This window comes from Loxodonta africana, chromosome 2, assembly GCF_030014295.1.
Source record: "Loxodonta africana isolate mLoxAfr1 chromosome 2, mLoxAfr1.hap2, whole genome shotgun sequence".
Taxonomy (NCBI): domain Eukaryota; kingdom Metazoa; phylum Chordata; class Mammalia; order Proboscidea; family Elephantidae; genus Loxodonta; species Loxodonta africana.
Genome location: NC_087343.1, coordinates 227,956,682 through 227,976,931, shown reverse-complemented (window position 1 = coordinate 227,976,931; position 20,250 = coordinate 227,956,682). Strand labels below are relative to the sequence as shown.

The 20,250-nt window shown below is 41.4% G+C and overlaps 1 protein-coding gene across 16 annotated transcripts in view; it reads right to left on the bottom strand.

Annotated features, from left to right (window-relative positions):
* PCBP3 (poly(rC) binding protein 3) overlaps positions 1-20,250 on the bottom strand; it is a 458,297-nt gene that overhangs the window by 263,670 nt on the left and 174,377 nt on the right. The gene's annotated exons all lie outside the window — the stretch shown is intronic.

Below are 20,250 nucleotides of genomic sequence, written 5' to 3'. Positions count from 1 at the left end.
AGAGGAGCTGTCTAGGTCTCTGGAGGGCTCCTCTATGGGATATGAGTAGCAAGGAAACACTCCAAGAAACTGAGATGAAATCTCAAGATTTCATTATCCTAAATCATTATCCTAATCATACCTTATGAACTATTTGCCAGAAACAGGCACTAGATCATGAAAACATACAAACTCGTTAAAAAGGGGAGAAACTAACCATTTTTAAGTATTTTATTATTTCCACTTTCTTATTTATTACCCTGGTGGCACAACATTTAAGCACTCGGCTGCTAACCTAAAGGTTGGTTGTTTGAACCCACCCAGCAGCTGTGCAGGAGGAAAGACCTGGTGATCTGCCCCCATAAAGATTACAGCCTAGAAAGCTCTATGAGGCAGTTCTACCCTGTCACATGGAGTCGCCACGAGTCAAAAATCAACTCAATGGCACCTAAAAATAACACTACCTAACATTTACCAGGCTAGGAATCAGGTGCGATTATCACCATTTTTACAGAGGAGGAATCAGTTTCAGAGAGGGCGTGTAGCTGGTCAGGGCCACAGAGCCTGATTCTAAGGGCTGAGATCCGAAATGGCCCCACCCTGATGGAGCACGTGCCCTCTCCCTAACGGATCCGAAATGGCCCCTCCCTGATGGAGGCACGTGCCCTCTCCCTAACAGATCCGAAATGGCCCCACCCTGATGGAGGCACGTGCCCTCTCCCTAAGGGCAGGCTGCCTGCCCCCAGGGCTCAGGCGGGGGCTCCTGCGGAGGGAGACAGGACACAAGCTCTAACGACTCCTTCAGAGGCTGCGGGTAAATTTAGGACACGCTGCTATTTACAGCGTGCTTAATGACTATTATTCTGTGTTCCTTCTATGTAAAAGCAGCAATGATGCCAGAACACTTTCTGCTCTGCGTGTACTCCAAATCTGTGGGTGAATTACTTAACTTCATGTTGCAGGTTTCTCAATTAATAAATAATATTAACATATCATTGCGTTTGGAATGAACATAGTATGCAGGTTCTTTTGTTAAAAGTAACAATTATTTAAACCCTTCTTGGTTTTATGTAGTGTTTGTAAGTCTTTAAAGCCACAGATATTTAAATAAAAAGACTAAAAATGTAAACATACAATGAGAAATAAGGCTGTCTCCACTATTTCAGACCTTATTGTCACCATTAACATGCCCTGGTGGGTCCATCCAGAAATGTTCTATGTGTATGGGAGTAATATGCCTTGTTCTACACCTCGTGTGTTATTCTTTACAATCAATACATCTCAGAATTCTTTTTGAATCAATACATTCAGAAGTACCTCAGTTTGAGAAGTGAAATATTGTGCATTTTGATCTTCACAGATGTTAACCAATACCTTCTCCCAAGAGGTTTCTGTAAATTACTTCCCCATAACAGTTCATGACTTATATTTTCCACACCGTTGCCTCAGTTATACACTGTTTAATTTTTGACAAGTTGAGAGGTGAAAAATGCTACCTTCTCATTTGAAGTTTTTTAAACTGTAAAAATGTTCAGTCAGGCTGAGCTTTTTCATGCTTACTGATTATTTATGGTGTGTGTGTGTACAGCCTGCTCATGGTCTTTGTCCAGGAAACAGAATAAACTGATGACTCACCAGGGTGACGAGGGAATCACCATGTTTACACCCCATGAACCTCACTCCCATCGCCACCCCCATCCCCAACCTGTGCAAGAAGGTTATAAGCTATCTTTGGCTCTTTGGCTGGTCATCCTTAATGACATTCTTAAATCCTTGTTACTGATTAATTGACCTGAAGAGGCCCCCTGTCCTCCGCAACATGAGGACGCAGCATGCTTACCTCCCGCGCCTTCCTCCACAAGCACCATCATGTCTGAACTACTTCTACCTGGCCAAGTTCTGCAATGTTCAGTTCTGTTCGCCTCCTGGTTTCCTCGCTACCCTGTGCACCGGGCATCAGGAATCACCGCCGGTCTTTCTTTCCCCTTTCGCTTCCTTCCTCCAGTCATCTGTTCTGTGGTTTGGGTCCATCTTCGAGGAGCTTTTTCACCAAGGGCTTGTGAGCACCACTTTCTTGAAAGTTCCCACATGACCAAAAATGCATTACTGAGAAAGTTCTGAGAAAAACACTACACAACAAGGAGGCTCAAACGGCTAATAAACCATGAAAGGTGTTTAGCCTCGTTAGTAATCAAAGATATGCAAGTTTAAACCAAAGTGGATACAAATACACACCCAACTGACTGCCTGAAATGTCGGTGAGGATGAGGGGCAACGGGACCTCTTCTGTACATTCTAGTAATGCTGTTAATTTCTGCTATGAAGGGAAAAAATGTACCTAGTAATTTTAATGGAAAAATTACAATGCATTCAATCCCAACCAAAGATGACAAATGATTTTCATAGGTAAGAAACTATGTCAATTGAACGAGAACAAATAAAGTAATAAATAATTCAAAAGCAAATAAGTACAGCGTGTACACAAAACAAGATATGGCGGAAGGCGGGCTGACGGTCCACCCAGAGGAGGGTGACAAGGTCTGTCAGTGCTGGCGGGGAGGGGAGGGGAGGGGAGGGCAGGCAGGGAGCCACTCTTTGGAAGGTACATTCTTCTTCCTGCGCTATTTCTTCATCAATTTAGAAGCTGGTGGTTGTATCGCACCGTAAGTGCATTTACACAGTTGTAGCACAGTGATACACCACTAGGACGGAATGACACCAGGCATGAAAATTCCTCAAAGCACATGGAAACCGCAAACACAACAGGACCAAGAGCTTTGGGAAGTGCTACCTCTTCAGCCCTCTCAAGAGGTGAGGATTCGCAAAGCAATTAAAACCGTTGGTGTTCATACAATTATTGTACCAATGCACATCTGTTCATATGATATTTTCTGATGGAAACTGTTATGTCAAGAAATTGGTGTCTCATTTTTGAAACCGTAATGCTGCAATATCACTCCGGATAGTTTGATTCCTTAATGTCCATTGGGTGAAAAAGTCACTGTATGGGGGAAGAAAAGCTATTGCTCTCTGAAGCTTGGTATAGCTTTTGAAGAGCAATTATGGAGAGAAGTAGCTGCCTGAACAGTCATTTTGTGAGGTCATTATGTGTATGCTGCTGGTGGGAGTACAAACTACACGGAAAAAATAGCCTGGCCCCCGCTAGTAAAGTAGGAGGTGTACCTAGCCACTGGCCCAGAGGTTCCACCGCAGTGCTCTGTAGAGAGGAGCACGCACGTGGGCCCTGGGGCTGGGCCAGGTGCAGACAAGGCTCCTGTGAAAGCCAGGGGCCATGTTAAAGTTTGGGTGTTTCTAAGACTTTCTATTTTTTAGTTTTCAAGAACCAAACAATGATGTGCCTAAGTGTGAGAAATACGTTTTTCTTGCTGCTTTGCTTGCTTTTTTAAAAAAAAAAATGAATTTATTTATTTTGTTGTTGAGAATATATGCACCAAAACGTACTCCAGTTCAACCATTTCTACATGTACAATTCAGTGACACTGATTACACTCTTCGAGGTGTGCACCATTTTCAGCATCCTTTGCTGAATTGTTCCTCCCCTACTGATGTAAAGTCACTGCTCCCTAAGCTTCCTAGCTAATCTTTCAAGTTCCTGTTGTCACTTTGATCCCATATAAATAGTTCTTAAAAGAGCACAATGCTCAAGGTAGACACTTTTTACTAGTTAAGCTAAACTATTTTTGGTTTTAAGAAGACTCCAGGGGACGTTTTTGGTTTAAGGTTTAAAGATTACCTCAGGACAGTAGTTTCAGTGGTTCATTCAGCCTTCACCTGTAAAAAGTTGAATTGGCAAAAGCTGTGTGATAGATATATTTACAACAATGATTAAAAAAAAAAAAAAGGTAGCTGTTGAGGCTGCTTACGTACAACCAAAAACCTTATTGGATTTGGTTCCTTGGTTTGAAGGTTTAGGGTCATGGTTTCATGGGACATCCCAGGTCACTGGCCTAATAACATGTTTGTTTTCTTTTTTAGTTATTCATTTTAGGGTAGGCTAGGCTTCAGGAATCTGAGCACAGATGTCTTTTGGTGCTTTGGAAAAATCCATAGCCTTTACCCTCTTGAGATTTTGCATCTGACTCACAGTTTCTGGGTCTTTCTCTCTGTCTATCACTCCCCCTCACACTCTCCCTTCCTGGAGCCCTCATTACATCACGTTAGATCTTTTGACCTATTCCACAGGTCTTTTATATTCAGTTTTCTATTATCCATTCTCCTTTCCGTTGTGCTTCAATATGAATACACTACCTGGAGCTGTCTCCCAGTTCACTAAGTCTGTCTTCCTGCTCTGTCCAGTTTTCTGTTAAACACATCCAGTGAATTATTAATTTCAGGGCCTACAACTTTCTGCTCTTTTTATACATTATATGTGATACACATTTGATACTTAGTTTTCATAAAATTTTCCATCCATTGCTCCATATTTTTGAACTTATTAATCTTAGTTATTTTAAAGTTCTTGTCTGGTTGTTGTTGTTAGGTCCCATCAAGTCGGGTCTGACTCATAGCGACCCTATGCACAACAGAACGAAACACTGCCTGGTCCTGAGCCATCCTTACAATCGCTGTTATGCCTGAGCTCACTGTTCCAGCCACTGTGTCAGTCCACCACGTAGAGGGTCTTCCTCTTTTCCGCTGACCCTGTACTCTACCAAGCATGATGTCCTTCTCCAGGGACTGATCCGTCCTGACAACATGTCCATAGGATGTAAGACGGAGTCTCGCCATCCTTGCCTGTAAGGAGCATTCTGGTTGTACTTCTTCCAAGAGAGATTTGTTCGTTCTTTTGGCAGTCCATGGTATATTCAATATTCTTCGCCAACACCACAATTCAAAGGTGTCAATTCTTCTTCAGTCTTCCTTATTCATTGTCCAGCTTTCACATGCATATGATGCGACTGAAAATACCATGGCTTGGGACAGGCACCTTAGTCTTCAAGGTGCCATCCCTGCTTTTCAACACTTTAAAGAGGTTCTTTGCAGGAGATTTACCCAATGTAATGTGTCATTTGATTTCTTGACTGCTGCTTCCATGGCTGTTGATTGTAGATCCAAGTAAAAGGAAATCCTTGACAACTTCAATCTTTTCTCCATTTATCATGATGTTGCTCATTGGTCCAGTTGTGAGGATTTTTGTTTTCTTTATGTTGAGGTGCAAACCATACTGAAAGCTATGGTCTTTGATCTTCATTAGTAAGTGCTTCAAGTCCTCTTCACTTTCAGCAAGCAAGGTTCTGTCATCTGTATAAAGCAGGTTGTTAATGAGTCTTCCTCCAATCCTGATGCCCCATTCTTCTTCATACAGTCCAGCTTCTCGTATTATTTGCTGAGCATACAGATTGAATAGGTATGGTGAAAGAACACAACCCTGACGTACATCTCTCCTGACTTTAAACCAATCAATATCCCCTTGTTCTGTCTGAACAACTGCCCCTTGATCTATGTAAAGGTTCGTCATAAGCACAATTAAGTGTTCTGGAATTCCCATTCTTCACAATGTTATCCATAATTTGTTATGATCCACACAGTCAAATGCCTTTGCGTAGTCAGTAAAAGGCAGGTAAACATCCTTCTGGTATTCTCTGCTTTCAGCCAGGATCCATCTGACATCAGCCATGATATCCCTGGTTCCATGTCCTCTTCTGAATCTGGCCTGAATTTCTGGCAGTTCCCTGTCAATATACTGCCGCAGCCGTTTTTGAATGATCTTCAGCAAAATTTTGCTTATGTATGATATTAATGATATTGTTCTATAATTTCTGCATTCAGTTGGATCACCTTTTTTGGGAATAGGCATAAATATGGATCTCTTCCAGTCAGTTGGCCAGGTAGTTGTCTTCTCAATTTCTTGGCATAGACAAGTGAGCACCTCCAGTGCTGCTCCATTTGTTGAAACATCTCAATTAATATTCCATCAATTCCTGGAGCCTTGTTTTTTGCCAATGCCTTCAGAGCAGCTTGGACTTCCTCCTTCAGTACCATCAGTTCCTGATCATACGCTACCTCTTGAAATCTTTGAATATCAGCTAATTCTTTTTGGTATAATGGCTCTGTATATTCCTTCCATCTTCTTTTGATGCTTCCTGCGTTGTTTAATATTTTCCCCATAGAATCCTTCACTATTGCAACTCGAGGCTTGAATTTTTTCTTCAGTTCTTTCAGCTTGAGAAATGCCAAGCGTGTTCTTCCCTTTTGGTTTTCTACCTTCAGCTCTTTGCACGTGTCATTATAATACTTTTCTTTGTCTTCTTAAGCCACCCTTTGAAATCTTCAGGTCTTTTACTTCATCAATTCTTCCTTTTGCTTTAGCTGCTCGAAGTTTGAGGGCTAGTTTTAGAGTCTCCTCTGACATCCATCTTGGTCTTTTCTTTTTTTCCTGTCTTTTCAATGACTTCTTGCTTTCTTCATGTATGATGTCCTTGATGTCATTCCACAACTCGTCTGGTCTTTGGTCTGGTAATGCCCTTATATAAACCTCTTTTGGGTCTATTTCTCATCTGTTTCATGTGTTTTTCACTTATTTGATCCTATTTTTGGCAGGCTTCATAATGTTGCCTCGATGCCGGACATTTCATGTGAAATATAATTTAGGCTCTGGACAATGTTATCTTGCTTCAAAAAGGAGTGAGCTGCTTTCTTTTTAGCAAAATAATAATAATAAGCCTTGCAATATAGCTGGCATACAAATGTACACATTTTAAGTGTACAAACTGAAAAGTTTGAACATATGTACGTACCCATGAAACATCACCACAATCAAGAGAACGAATACCCCCACACCAAACATTTCTTGAGGCCATCTGTAATCCCTTCTTTTCTCCCCTCTCTGTATCAGCCCCTAGCCCCAGGCAACCACTGATATGTTTCTTCTAAAAGTTTATATAAATGGAATCACACAACACATACATTTTTTGGTCTGACTCCTTATACTCAGTGTAATTCTTTTGAGATTCTTCAGTGTCACTGTGTGTATCAACAGTTCATTCAGTGTTCCACTCTATGGATATACCACAATTTGTGTATCCATTCATGTATTGATGGACATCTGGGGTGTTTCCAGTATTTTAGCTATTATAAACAAACTCCTACAAACACTCCTGCTCAAAGCTTTGTATGGACATATATTTGCATTACTTTCGGGTAAATAATAGTGGAATGGTTGGCAGGTGTGTATTTAACTTCTATTTTTAATTGCCAAAATATTTGCCAAAGTAACTGTACCATTTTACACCAGCAGTATATGAGAGACGCACTATGTCCTTGTCAGCACTTGGTATGATCAGTCATATCAAGTGGCACCTCATTGTGGTTCTAATGTGCATTCCTTTAATGAATAATGTTGAGCATCTATTCACGTACTTATGTGCCAGCCTCGCATCTTCTTTGGTGAAGTGGCTATTCAAATCTTTTGGCCATTTTTAATTATGTTGTTTCTTTCCTTATCACTATATTTTAAGAGTTGTTTATATATTCTGGATACAAGTCCTTTATCAGATACGTGATTTGCAAATGTTTTCTCCCAGTTTGTAGCTTGTCTTTTCATTCTCTCAACAGTGTCTGTCAAAGAGGAGAAATTTTTGGTGAATTTGATAAAAATCCAATTTATAGTTTTTTTTTTTTTTTTTAATGGGTCATGCTTTTAATGTCATAACTAAGAAAACTTTGCTAATGCAAGGTCACAAAGAATGGCTTATGTTTTCATCTAGAAGTTTTATAGCTGTGAGTTTTCCACTTCTGGTCTACTTTAATTTTTACGTACAATGGAAGGTTTTACAATTTTGATTTTTAGATTTAGATTTCTCATTTAAGTTTTATATATGAATCAAATACTTTTTTTTTTCTTTTTTTGGACATGGATGTACAATTGCTTCAGCACCGTTTGTTGAAAAAATTATCTTTTCCCCACTAAATGGCCTAGGTGCTATTGGTGAAAATAAATGGACCATGTACATGTAGATTTATTTCTGAACTCCCTATATTGATCACTGATCTACTTGTCTGTCTTTACATCAATACCACATTGTCTTGACTACTGTAGCTTTATAGTAAGTCATGAAATCAAGTAGTATTAGCTGTCCAACTTCTATAAGAGCCTTCTGGGATTGTGATTTGGAGTCCATAGATCTATAGATCAATCGTGAAGAATTAATATCCTGACAATACTGAGCCTTCTGAACCATGAAATGGTATATCTCTCCATTTATTTAGGCTTTCAATAATTTCTTGGCAGTTTTTTGTAGTTTTCCATGTTCAAGTGTTGCAGATCTTTTGTCCAATTTATTATTAAGTATTTCGTTTTCTAATGCTATGGAAACTCTTCATGAGATGGATTGACATGGTGCTGCAAAAATGAGCTCACACAGGAACAATTGTGAGGTTGGTGCAGGATTGGGCAATGTTTTATTCTGTAATACATACGAATGCCATAAGTCAAATCCGATTCAATGGCAACTAATAACAACATATAAAAGAGGAAACTTACAAGAGCATACTTCACTTCTCCACTCCGAACCTTTGTGCTGCTGTTGTCACCTATTTCACTCCTTCGTGTTATAAACCCCTCAGTACATTGCTATTTTTTTGCTTTAGACAGTCAATTATCTTTTATAGAAATTTAAAAAATAAATAAAATGTGTTTATAATTGCTCCACAGCTACCATCTATGATGCCCTTTATTCCTTCCTGCAGGTCTAGATTTTTCTCTGCCTGAAGGACTCTTTTAACATTTCTTGTGCTGCCAGTCTACTGGTGAAAAAATTCTGTGGGTTTCTGTATGCTTGAAAAAGTTTATTTTGCCTTTGTTTTTTAAATATATTTTCATGGAGCTACAGAATTCTAAATTGACAGTTCTGTTGTTTTTGTTTTCTTTTTATTTTTTTCTTTCAGTACTTCAAAGATGTTGCTCCACTGTTTTCTGTCTTTCACCTTTTCTGACAAGAAGCCCGCTGCCATTTTTACCTTTGCACCTCCGTACATAACGTGTGTTGGTTTCTGGCTAGTTCTAAGATTTTCTCTCTAGTACTGGTTTTAGGCAATTTTATTTAGATGTGCCCTGGTGTAGTTCTCTTCCTGTTCTTTGTGGCGTTCACTGAGCATCTTGGATCTATGAGTTCATAGTTCTCATCAAATTTGGAATTTTTTTGGCTACTATTTTTCAATTTTTTTTTCCTGGCCCCCTCCTTTACTTTGTGAATTCCTATTACACATATATGATACGGCTTGATGTCCCATAGCTCATGAACCTCTACTGTTATTGCTTAGTCTTTGTTCTCTCTGGGTTTCATTTTGGAGAGTTTCTGTTGCAATTTCCCCAAATTCACTATTCTTTCCTTACATTGTGTCTAATTTGCTGTTAATTCCATACAGTGTAATGTTCTGAAACTGCTGTTTTCATCTCTGGAAGTTCATTTTGGGTCCTTTTTCATACCTTCTACGTCTCTAGTTGACATGCTAAACTTTTCTTCCAGCTTCCTGGATATACGAAATACAGTTATAACAACTTTTAATTTCCCTCACTACTAATTCTATTACCTGTGTCTTTTCTGGGTTGGTTTCTTTTGTTTGGTTTCTCTCATGCTAAGTCATAATTTCCTGCTTCCTTCCATGACTGATAATTTTTTTTTTTGGATAACAGAAATGGTGATTTTTTTCCTTGTTGGGTGCTAAAATCTGTTGTATTCCCGTAATATTCTTCAGATTTCTTCTGGGCTGTAGTTAAGCTTCTTGGAAGCAGTTTCATGCTTTCAGGTCTTACCATTAAGCTCTGTCAAACAGAACCAGAGAAGTGCTTCGTCTACAACTAACTGCTCCACTGCTGAGGCAAAACCCTCTGAGTTCTCTTCCCAGTACCCCCACGAACTACTAGTTCTCCATCATGGCTGGTAGGAACATAAGCTGCTCCCTGCTCTGTGTCAGCTCTAAGGACTGTTCTCTCTCTTTTTCAGGTGACTCTTCCCTAGCTTCAGGTAGTTTCTTCACAGGGATCAGTGCTTAGCTGAAGACCTGAGGGGCTCTTCTGCGGGGTTCTCTTGATCTCTCTGGCTGAAACTCTGTCCTCTCAGGCACTCTGGCTTATAAAATTTCACTGCCTTTATCTCCTCCACTTCCAGCTCCATCTCCTCCTCTCACGGAGACTGGGAGGCTCCTCCAGGTTTTGCTGTGCCTGAGCGTGGCCTAGAAACCCTCTCAGGCAGTAAGAGAGAGACCAGCAGGGCTTACTCATTTGCCTGCTGTCTTTCAGGTCTTACTGTCCTTTGCTGCCTGATGCGCAACGTCTGAAAATCACTGCTTCATACACGTTGTCCAGGTTTTCAAGTGCTTTAGGCAAAGGGCAAGCCCGGCCCCTGCTACTACAACTTAGCCAGTGGCAGAAGTTGTTAAGTTGCATGCTTGCAGCAGAGTACCAGCAGAACATCTTGGTTCACTTGAAGCTCCATTTCAGCCTTCAGTAAGGTAAGCTACTGCAGCTTGCCCTTACTGCCCGGGCATTATCCACATTCCCAGGCATGACCCTCAAGAGTCCAGAATGCTTACTAAGGCCCCTCCCCTTGGAAGGCTGTGAAGTCCTTTCTCAGTTTCCCCAGTAGTGCGTGGCTGCTGAAACTGTACTCAGTATTTGCACCTTCCAGTAGCTGTCCTGCCGTGAACACAAGCAGTTTTATTGTCAAACAGCAAGTTGAGGAAAGCTTGTACATGGATTATCTGGGCTCCTGTGACCCCTTCTCTCCAGGATTTTGCTCCTTAAGTCCCAGATATCTTGGCAGACGTAAACTCCAACCTTTGTCTCTTCAACCCGGTAGCCTGCTCCTCTGCTCCCACTCAATAATTTCCACAAATCCTTCTATGGAAAATGCCCTCTGGATGAGCTGCTGTGGGTGGGGAGCACTCCTCTGTACTGTGCTCTCAAGGAGCATAGCTCCTGTGTCCTGTGGCATCATGGGCTCCTTGTTTTAGGTCTTTCCCCCAGTTTTAATAGTTGTGTTGGATGAGAGGGGTTATTTCAATACAAACTATTCCATCACAGCCAGAGCCAGAAATCCCCAATGATATTTCTTTTTACTTGAGTGATGGTTACCTAGATTTTCACTTTCTAATATATTTTGTGTAGGGCCCTGTTGGCGTAGTGGTTAAGTGTCCGGTTGCTAACCAAAAGGTTGGCAGGTTAACTCTGAAGGAGAAAGATGTGGAAGAAATGCTTCTGTAAAGATTACAGACTGGGAAACCTTATGGGGTGGTCCTACTCTGTCCTACAGGGTCACTATGAGTCAGAATTGACTCAAAGGCAATGAGTTTGGGTTTTGTTTTTTGTTTAGCATACAGTAAAAACCTGTGAACGTCAAAATTTCTGTAAAGCATTAACCTGTCAGAGAAGGAAAACTCAAATATTCTCCACTAATAGAAAGCAATAGAAAAGTGGTAAGACTGTCGAAGGCAGAAAACATGAGACCCAGAAAAACAAGGCAGTCCCATCAGGTTCCAGCTCTCACAAGTTCCACTGTATTATGTTTTTTATTTCTCTCTGTATGTATCTTACACTTCACAATAATGAGGAAAAAAATTGAATCATTTGTTTCTGTTGTCATCATCCAGCCTGGATATCCAGTTTACACTAGGTTTGATCCTTCTTCCTCCCACCGGACATAGTATGCATATTCAATTTGTGGACTCAGAGCCTCCTGCAGTTTAAGAACGGCCCCCACTACACTTTTCATTTTACTCTGTCATCTTTGTCAGGCCTACCTACTTACATGTCGCCCTCTGGTGTCACTATCCATGCCTATTTTGTGCCTAATTCTTCATTCTCTTCCATTTTATTTTGCTTGCTTTCCTCTATGGTATATCTTCCCTACACCAGTTTCCAGTTCCACCTATTCTTTCTAACATGATTCATTTCTGAAACATAACTTTATTTTATTTTCTTTTCCTGAGCACTGCCTACTTTTCATGTCCTTCTTACAGACTATGAGTAGGGCAGAAACAAATCTGGTAATATTCCAAGGGTAATCACCGCCCACCCTAAACAAATCTACTGTCATACGCATCTATTTTGTTTACTTGCTATCATATGCACAAACCTATGTGTTTGTTTCCTGGTTGCTGTCTAGGAGTCCCCTCCGTATGCCTTAACTTTATTCAGGAAAGTAGGCCTAGTTTTGACAGATCTTCCACATTTTTGAAAAGGTGGAGAACTTGCCCAATTTTTAAAAGTTGGGAAAAAAATTAAGAAACAAAACTAAATAAAGCAAAGAAAAATTTAACAAGCAATGTAACACTGTACAGAGTAATTAAGCCCTCTCTCAAGCATCACCGCCCCCTCTAGTGCTCTAGAACTGGTCCTGGACATGTGCTGAGAGGGAAGCAGGCACTGTGAAGCCCCCTTTGGCACACCTACAGGAGAGCACAGGTACCAGAGAGAAAGGCCTTCCACAACAAGGCCACTGCTCTTCTCTCCCTGTCTGGAGGAGCAGACTCCTGGGAAAACCATCAACTTTGGTCAAGGTTTGCAGGGCACAACTGGAGCCAGTTGGGCCAAGGCAGAAATTTCACTGGGAAAACTGTGTACTCAAAGGATCTGTGAGGAAAAGTATGATAGAGGTATGAGATCTCTTCCCAAAAAATTAGGCTTCCAAAGAAAATAGGAAAATCAGGTCATTGTGGCCTGAGAGGAAGACTTGGTTGCTCCACCACTAAGGTTTGCACCTGTTTTTGGTTTAGCTAGTATTTGGGAACTGATGCTAATCTTAGGGATCATCTACCCCTTAGTCTAAGCAGTTTAAGCCTGTTACAAAGCATGGAAAAAAAAGAGAGAGCAAAAGAAAGTAAAGGAATGGAGTAGAACAGAAAGGAAAGGAAACAACAGAAAAGGAAATGAAATTCTGGTGCAAACAGTCCTAGCCTGTTATTGTTTTGCAGAAACACTGATTGATATATTGAACATACTGGACTCTCTCCTGCACTAAACTGTCATCTTATTTTTTTCCTCAGACATGTAACCAAAAGGTCCCTAGGTGGTGCAAACAGTTTGCACTCATCTAGTAGCCAAAAGGTTGGTGGTTTGACCAACCCAGGGGCACCACGGAAGAAAGTGGCCTGGAGATCTGCTTCCATAAAGATTACAGACAGGAAAACCCTATGGAGCAGTTCTGACACATGGGTCTCCAAAGTCACAAAACAATAACAAAAACAAAATCAACAACAAATACATAACTAAATCAAACTTAATATATTTCACCAGAGGAAATGAAGTTAGTGATTTTAAATGAATTCACCATCTAAAAATACTTCATATAATCATGTGACCTAAGAATTTAATGGGGACCTTAAAAGCCATGTAAGTACAACCCACTGCTGACTCTCCCATATTCTTTTGATGGTTACTCATCCTCACTGCCCCTGAGCACCTCAGCTGATAGAGCTCACCCCCACCCCTTCCACGACTGGCCACTGCAGTCCCTCCAGTGTGGTTGTACCCTGGGCCCACTCTGGAGTCGTTCTACTATCAACATGGTACTGGGAATGGCCTTGCTCTTCCCCAGGCCCTGCCCCTTGTTTGGGACATTACAATGTACTGAAAGTGCTCAGAGCTTACATTTGCTCTCTAGCCACCCGCCACACTACACTGTTAATTATGTTAACCTTACAATCACCCAAAAGCTCTAAGTCTTTACTGAACACCCACTATGTGCTTCAAATAAAATCTGACTGAACTCACTGAACACCCCACCTGTGTGCAATATTAAGTAGCCCATCCTGCAGGCCTTAAAATATATAATCCATTGCACTTAACCATGAGAAAAGCTTACAGCTACAAAATTCAGCTCCTAGCCAAGGCAATGAGAACAGTGATGTCGCTGGCACCCCACCATTCCTGTGCATGGATAATGACTCAAAGCCATGCTCAGAGGGAGGAATGAGCACTTGAGCCAGAGGACAGAAAAGCTGGCAAAGGGGATGGGAGGGCCAGTGGAGGGGATGCAGAGCTGGTGGAGGAGACAAGAAGACCACGGGAGGGGACAAAGAGCCATTGGAGGGGATAGAGAGCTGGCAGAGGAGATGGAGAGCTAGCAGAGAGGACAGAAGGACTGGTGGAAGAGATGGGAAAGCCACCAGAGGGGATAGAGAGCTGGCAGAGGAGAAGGGAGGGCTAATGGAGGGGACGAGAGAGCTGGTGGAGGAGACGAGAAGGCTGGCAGAGGGGCTGGTAATCTCACAGATGGAACAAAAGGACCATTGGAAGGGATGGAGAGCCATTGGAGGGGACAGAGAGCTCGTATAGGAGATGGAGGGGAGCTGGCAGAAGGGACAGGAAAGCTGGTGGAGGAGATGGGAGGGTTGGCAGAGGGGATGGGGAACTGGAAGAAAGGACAGAAGGACCATTGGAAGGGATGGAGAGCTTGGGGAGGAGACAGAGAGCTAGTAGAGGGGATGAAAGAGCTGGAGGCGGGAGGCTGCTGGTCCAATCACAAGCATTTTCCTCTCTATCGCTCCTAAATTTCCAATGAATGGAGCTAGGAGATCAGGAAAACAAACCGATCACAAGCCACAAACGTGCAGGCTCTAAGGTGACAGCACTGATGGCTGGGAGTCTTGAGAATCCTTCAGAACCCTCTCTGGAAAGGCAGTGTGCTGAGGAGGTGGGTAAGCAAGGGAGATACTTGGGTGGTCCTTAAAGTGCTGGCAAAGATGGCTGGTCCGAGCCAACTTACGTACTCACATTGGGGCCAGGAGGCAGGGAACCTGCTCACAGCACTCCAACCAGGCCAATGGTCTCTGCCATCCAGTTGCAAGTCTGGATCCTTCCAAAAGGGCTTTTGTGAAAAAAGAGGAAGCTGGCGGAGATAGGTCTACCAACTTAGGGGCAAATATAAGACCAGGACTGATTTCTCCTTGAAGAACGAGAAAACAGAAAGAAAGAAACGTAGGCGTCATGGAAAAAAAAAAAAAAAAAATCCTACCACATAAAAACAAACAGAAATACAGAGTTTGAAAATATGTACATAAAGAAACAGGAGTTACACACAATGGAATACTATGCAACGATAAGGAACAATGAGGAATCCGTGAAACATCTCACAACATGGATGAATCTGGAAGGTGTTATGCTGAGTGAAATTATTCAGTTGAAAAAGGACAAATAATTGTCTGAGATCACTATTATAAGAATTCAAGAAAGGGTTTAAACACAGAAGAAAACATTCTTTGATGGTCATGAATCTGGGGAGAGAAGGAGAGGTGGATTCACTAACTAGATAGTAGATAAGAATCATCTTAGGTGAAAGGAAAGACAACACACAGTATAAGGGAAGTCAGCACAACTGGACTAAACCAAAGGCTAAGAAGTTTCCTGAACACAACCAAACGCTTCGAGGAACAGAGCTGCAGGGGCTGGGGTCTGTGGACCATGGTTTGGGGGGTCAACTAGCGTAACAAACTTTATTAAGAAAATGTTCTGCATTCCACTTCGGTGAGTGGTGTCTGGGGTCTTAAAAACTAACGAGTGGCCATCTAAGATGCATCAATTGGTCCCAACCCACTTGGAGCAAAGGAGAATGAAGAACACCAAAGACACCAGGAAAACATTAGCCCAAGAGACAAAAGGGCCACATAAACCACAGACGCCATCAGCCTGAGACCGAAGAACTAGATGGTGTCCAGCTACCACCAATAACTGCCCTGTCAGGGAACACAACAGAGTCCCTAACTGAGCAGAAGAAAAGTGGGGTGCAGAACTTAAATTCATATAAAAAGACCACACTTAATGGTCTGACTGAGACTAGAGGGACCCCTGAAGACATGGATGGCCCCCAGACTCTCTGTTAGCCCAGAACTAAAACCATTCCTGAAGCCAACTCTTCAGACAAAGATTAGACTGGACTATAAAACATAAAATAATACTTGTGGAGAGTGTGCTTCTTAGCTTAAGCAGATACATGACACTAAATGGGCGGCTCCTGTCTGAAGGCAGGATGAGAAGGCAGGAAGGGACAGAGCTGGTTAGATGGACACGGGAAATCTGGGGAGGAAAGGGAGAGTGTGCTGTCACATTGCCAAAATTGCAGCTAGAGTCACATGACAAGGAGTATAAAATTTTGGATGAAAAATTAACTTGAGCTGTAAATTTTCACCTAAAGAACAATTAAAAAAAAAAAAGAAGATGAGACACAGGAATCACTATTAGTAAAGAGCCTGCTCTGTGCTTTCAGGAACAAGAAAGAAACACAAAAACTCAATGAAACAGGAGACAAAAAATTGTAAGATGGCAGTATAGAGGCAGAGTCAAGATGGTGGAATAGACAGTTCCAGTGAGCCCTCTTTACAACCCCAAAAAACCCAGTGCTGTTGGGTTGATTCTGACTCATAACGACCTGAAAAAACAAGTGAAATGAGTATATTTGTGACAAGCTGGGAGCCCTGAGTATCAAAGGCAAGCTTAGACAACGAACTGAGGGGCAGGGGGAGAAAGAGACCGTTCAGAAGTGGAGAGGAGTTACCGGACCTGAATCGCTGGAAGCCCTCAGGCACCATTCCTGGAGCGGTGGTGGTGGCGGCAGCGGAGCACTGGTACTAGCATTCGGCCGCAGTTTCCTCAGGGAGAAACAGCCAGCCACACAGCTTACTTACACCTCCGGAACCTGAGGAGAACGGTGCTCTAGGCAAAGCTTAGTACTTGCGTATATTTTACCGCACCCCCCCACCCCCAAGCCAGCCTCAGGGGCTGAATCCCTGGGACTGAGATAGACCCTGGTGAGCACCTAGAGCCATCCTCCTGGCCTTGGGGAAGGAAAAAATTTGCAACTGGGGGAAAAGATAAATTCCTAGCTCCGTTAACCGAGGGAGCTCAGGACAGAAGCTGCTCCTGTCCAGGCATAAACCGCCCATGGACCTTGAGCACCTTTCCCTTCTACATTGACCTGTGTGGGCCTATTTTGGGAGAATACACCGTTGCTGGCAAACTCCAACATTTCAGCTGTGTGGTAGAGATGTGGGCGCTTGACATTTGACATTGCTTTGCCTATTAAACAATGTCCTCACCTACCCACAACAGTAACTAAGGACCGGTAGCTCCACTCAGGTCACCCAGCCACTCACAACAGGGGTCCAAAGATAACTGGTACCTCCCAGTCCTTACAATCAAAAACATTGGGTGCCCATGGTCCCTCTGCAGAACCCACCCAGCAGCATGCTCTAGGGAACAGAGACGTGTTTTCCTCAGAGACACTTGGGGGTTGATTCTCAGCCGTCTGCCTTGTTCAGAGTGTGACCCCCTGCTGCAATCAGATACCGGTATATACGCCAACCACCCCTGCCCCTCTAAGACTGTAGGACAGAGCCTGTACAACACACTTCATGATCAGCTACCTGGTAACCTGAGCTGCATTCATACAAGAAAACTGAATGGACTCCTAGGCTGATATACCTGATAACAGCTCTAGCCAGCTGGGGACAGGACACCAGAGCTCTGAAGGTGAAAATAATCAAGCTAGCTAACTCAAGCGCAACCCATAGGGGTATACCAGAACAAAACAAAGCAAGCAACTATGACACAGTAAGCAAGCATAAACTAATAAAATAACTTATTGATGGCTCAGAGACAACAGTCAGTATCAAGTCATTTAAAGAAACAGACCATGATCACCTCAACAGGCTCTCAAAACAAAGAATCCAGGGATCTTCTAGATAAAAGTGCATTCCTGGAATTACCAGAGGCAGAATATAAAACTTTAACATACAGAACCCTTCAAGACATCGAGAAGGCAATGAGGCAATACACAGAACAAGCCAAGGAACACAGAGATAAAGCAACTGAAGAAATTAGAAAGATTATTCAGGAACATAAAGAAAAGTTTAATAAGCTGGAAAAATCCATAGGCAGACAGCAATCAAAATTCAGAAGGTTAACAACAAAATTACAGAAGCAGACAACTCAATAGAAAGTCAGAGGAGCAGAATTGAGCAAGTAGAAGCCAGAATTTCTGAACACGAAGATAAATCACTTGGCACTAACATATTTGAAGAAAAATCAGATAAAAGAATTTTAAAAAATGAAGAAACCTTAAGAATCACGTTAGGACTCTATCAAGAGAAATAACCTTCGAATGAGCGGCGTACCAGAACAGGGAGGGATAACAGAAAATACAGAGAAAATTGTTGAAGATTTGTTGGCAGAAAACTTCCCTGATATTGTCAAAGATAAGAAGGTATCTATCCAAGATGTTCATCGAATTCCACACAAGGTAGCTCTGAAAAGAAAGTCACCAAGACATATTATAATCAAACTTGCCAAAACCAAAGACAAAGAGAGAATTATAAGAGCAGCGAAGGATAAACGAAGTCACCTACAAAGGAGAGCCAATAAGAATAAACTCGGACTCCTCGGCAGAAACCATGCACGCAAGAAGGCAATGGCATGACATATTTAAAAAATTGAAGAAAAAAATTGCCTGCCAAGAATCATATCTCCAGCAAAACTGACCCTTAAATATAAAGGTGAAATTAAGACATTTCACAAGTTTAGGGAATTTGTAAAAACCAAACCAAAACTACAAGAACTACTAAAGGGAGTTCTTTGGTTAGAAAATCAATAATATCAGGTATCAACCCAAGACTAGAACGGTGGGCAGAGCAACCAGAAGTCAACCCAGACAGGGAATTCCAAAAAAACAAAGCAAGATTATTAAAAAAAAAAAAAAAAAAAGCTCAAAACAGGGCAACAGCAATGTTATCATATAAAAGACAACAACATTAAAATAATAAAGAGGGACTAAGAAATGTAATCATACACCTTCCATATGGAGAGAAAAATACGGCCATACAAAGAAATAAAAGTTAGTTTTAAATTTTCAAAAATTGGGGTAAATAGTAAGGTAACCACAAAGGAGATAAGCTATCCTACTCATCAAAATAAAATACAAGGGAAAAATACAGACTCAGCAGAAACAAAATCAACAACAACAAATATGAGGAAAGGACAATACAAAGAAAATCTACTCAGCACATAAAATCAAGTGGCAAAAAAAAACCTGTCAACAACACACAAAAAAACATATCAAAATGATAGCACAAAATTCATACCAACACATAATTGCCCTGAATATAAATGGACTAAATGCACCAATAAAGAGACAGAGAGTAGCAGAATGGATTAAAAAACAAGATCTGTCTATATGCTGCCTACAAGAGACACACCTTAGACTTAGAGACACAAACTAAAACTCAAAAGATGGAAAAAAGTATATCAAGCAAACAACAATCAAAAAAGAGCAAGAGTGGCAATATTAATTTCAGACAAAATAGACTTTAAAGTTAAATCCATCATAAAGGATAAGGAGATACTATATAATGATTAAAGGAACAATACACCAAGAAGATATAACCGTATTAAATATTTATGCACCCAAAGACAGGGCTGCAAGATACATAAAACAAACGCTATCAGCACTGAAAGGTGAGATAGATAGCTCCACGATAAGAGTAGGAGACTTCAACACACGACTTTCAGTGAAGGACAGGACATCCAGAAAGAAGCTCAATAAAGACATGGAAGATCTAAATGCCACAATCAACCAACTTGACCTCGTACACATATACAGAACACTCCACCCAAGAACAACCAAGTATATTTTCTTTTCTAGTGCACATGGAACATTCTCTAGAATAGACCACATATTAGGTCATAAAGCAAGCCTTAGCAGAATCCGAAACACTGAATATTACAAAGTATTTTCTCTGATCATAATCCCATAAAAGTAGAAATCAACAACAGGAAAAGCAGGGAAAAGAAATCAAACACTTGGAAACTGAACAACACCCTGCTCAAATAAGACTGGATTATAGAAGACAATAAGGATAGAATAAAGAAATTCAGAGAATCCAATGAGAATGAAAACACTTCCTATCAGAACCTTTGGGACACAGCAAAAGCGGTGCTCAGAGGCCAATTTATATCAATAAATGCACACATACAAAAAGAAGGGCCAAAATCAAAGAATTATCCCTACAGCTTGAACAAATAGAAAGAGAGCAACAAAAGAAACCCACAGGCACCAGAAGAAAACAAATAATAAAAATTAGAGCTGAACTAAATGAAATAGAAAACAGAAAAACAATTGGAAGAATTAACAAGGCCAAAAGCTGGTTTTTTGAAAAAAAATCAACAAATTGGGTAAACCATTGGCCAAACTGACAAAAGAAAAACAGGAGAGGAAGCAAATAACCTGAATAAGAAATGAGATGGGCAATATTACAACAGAC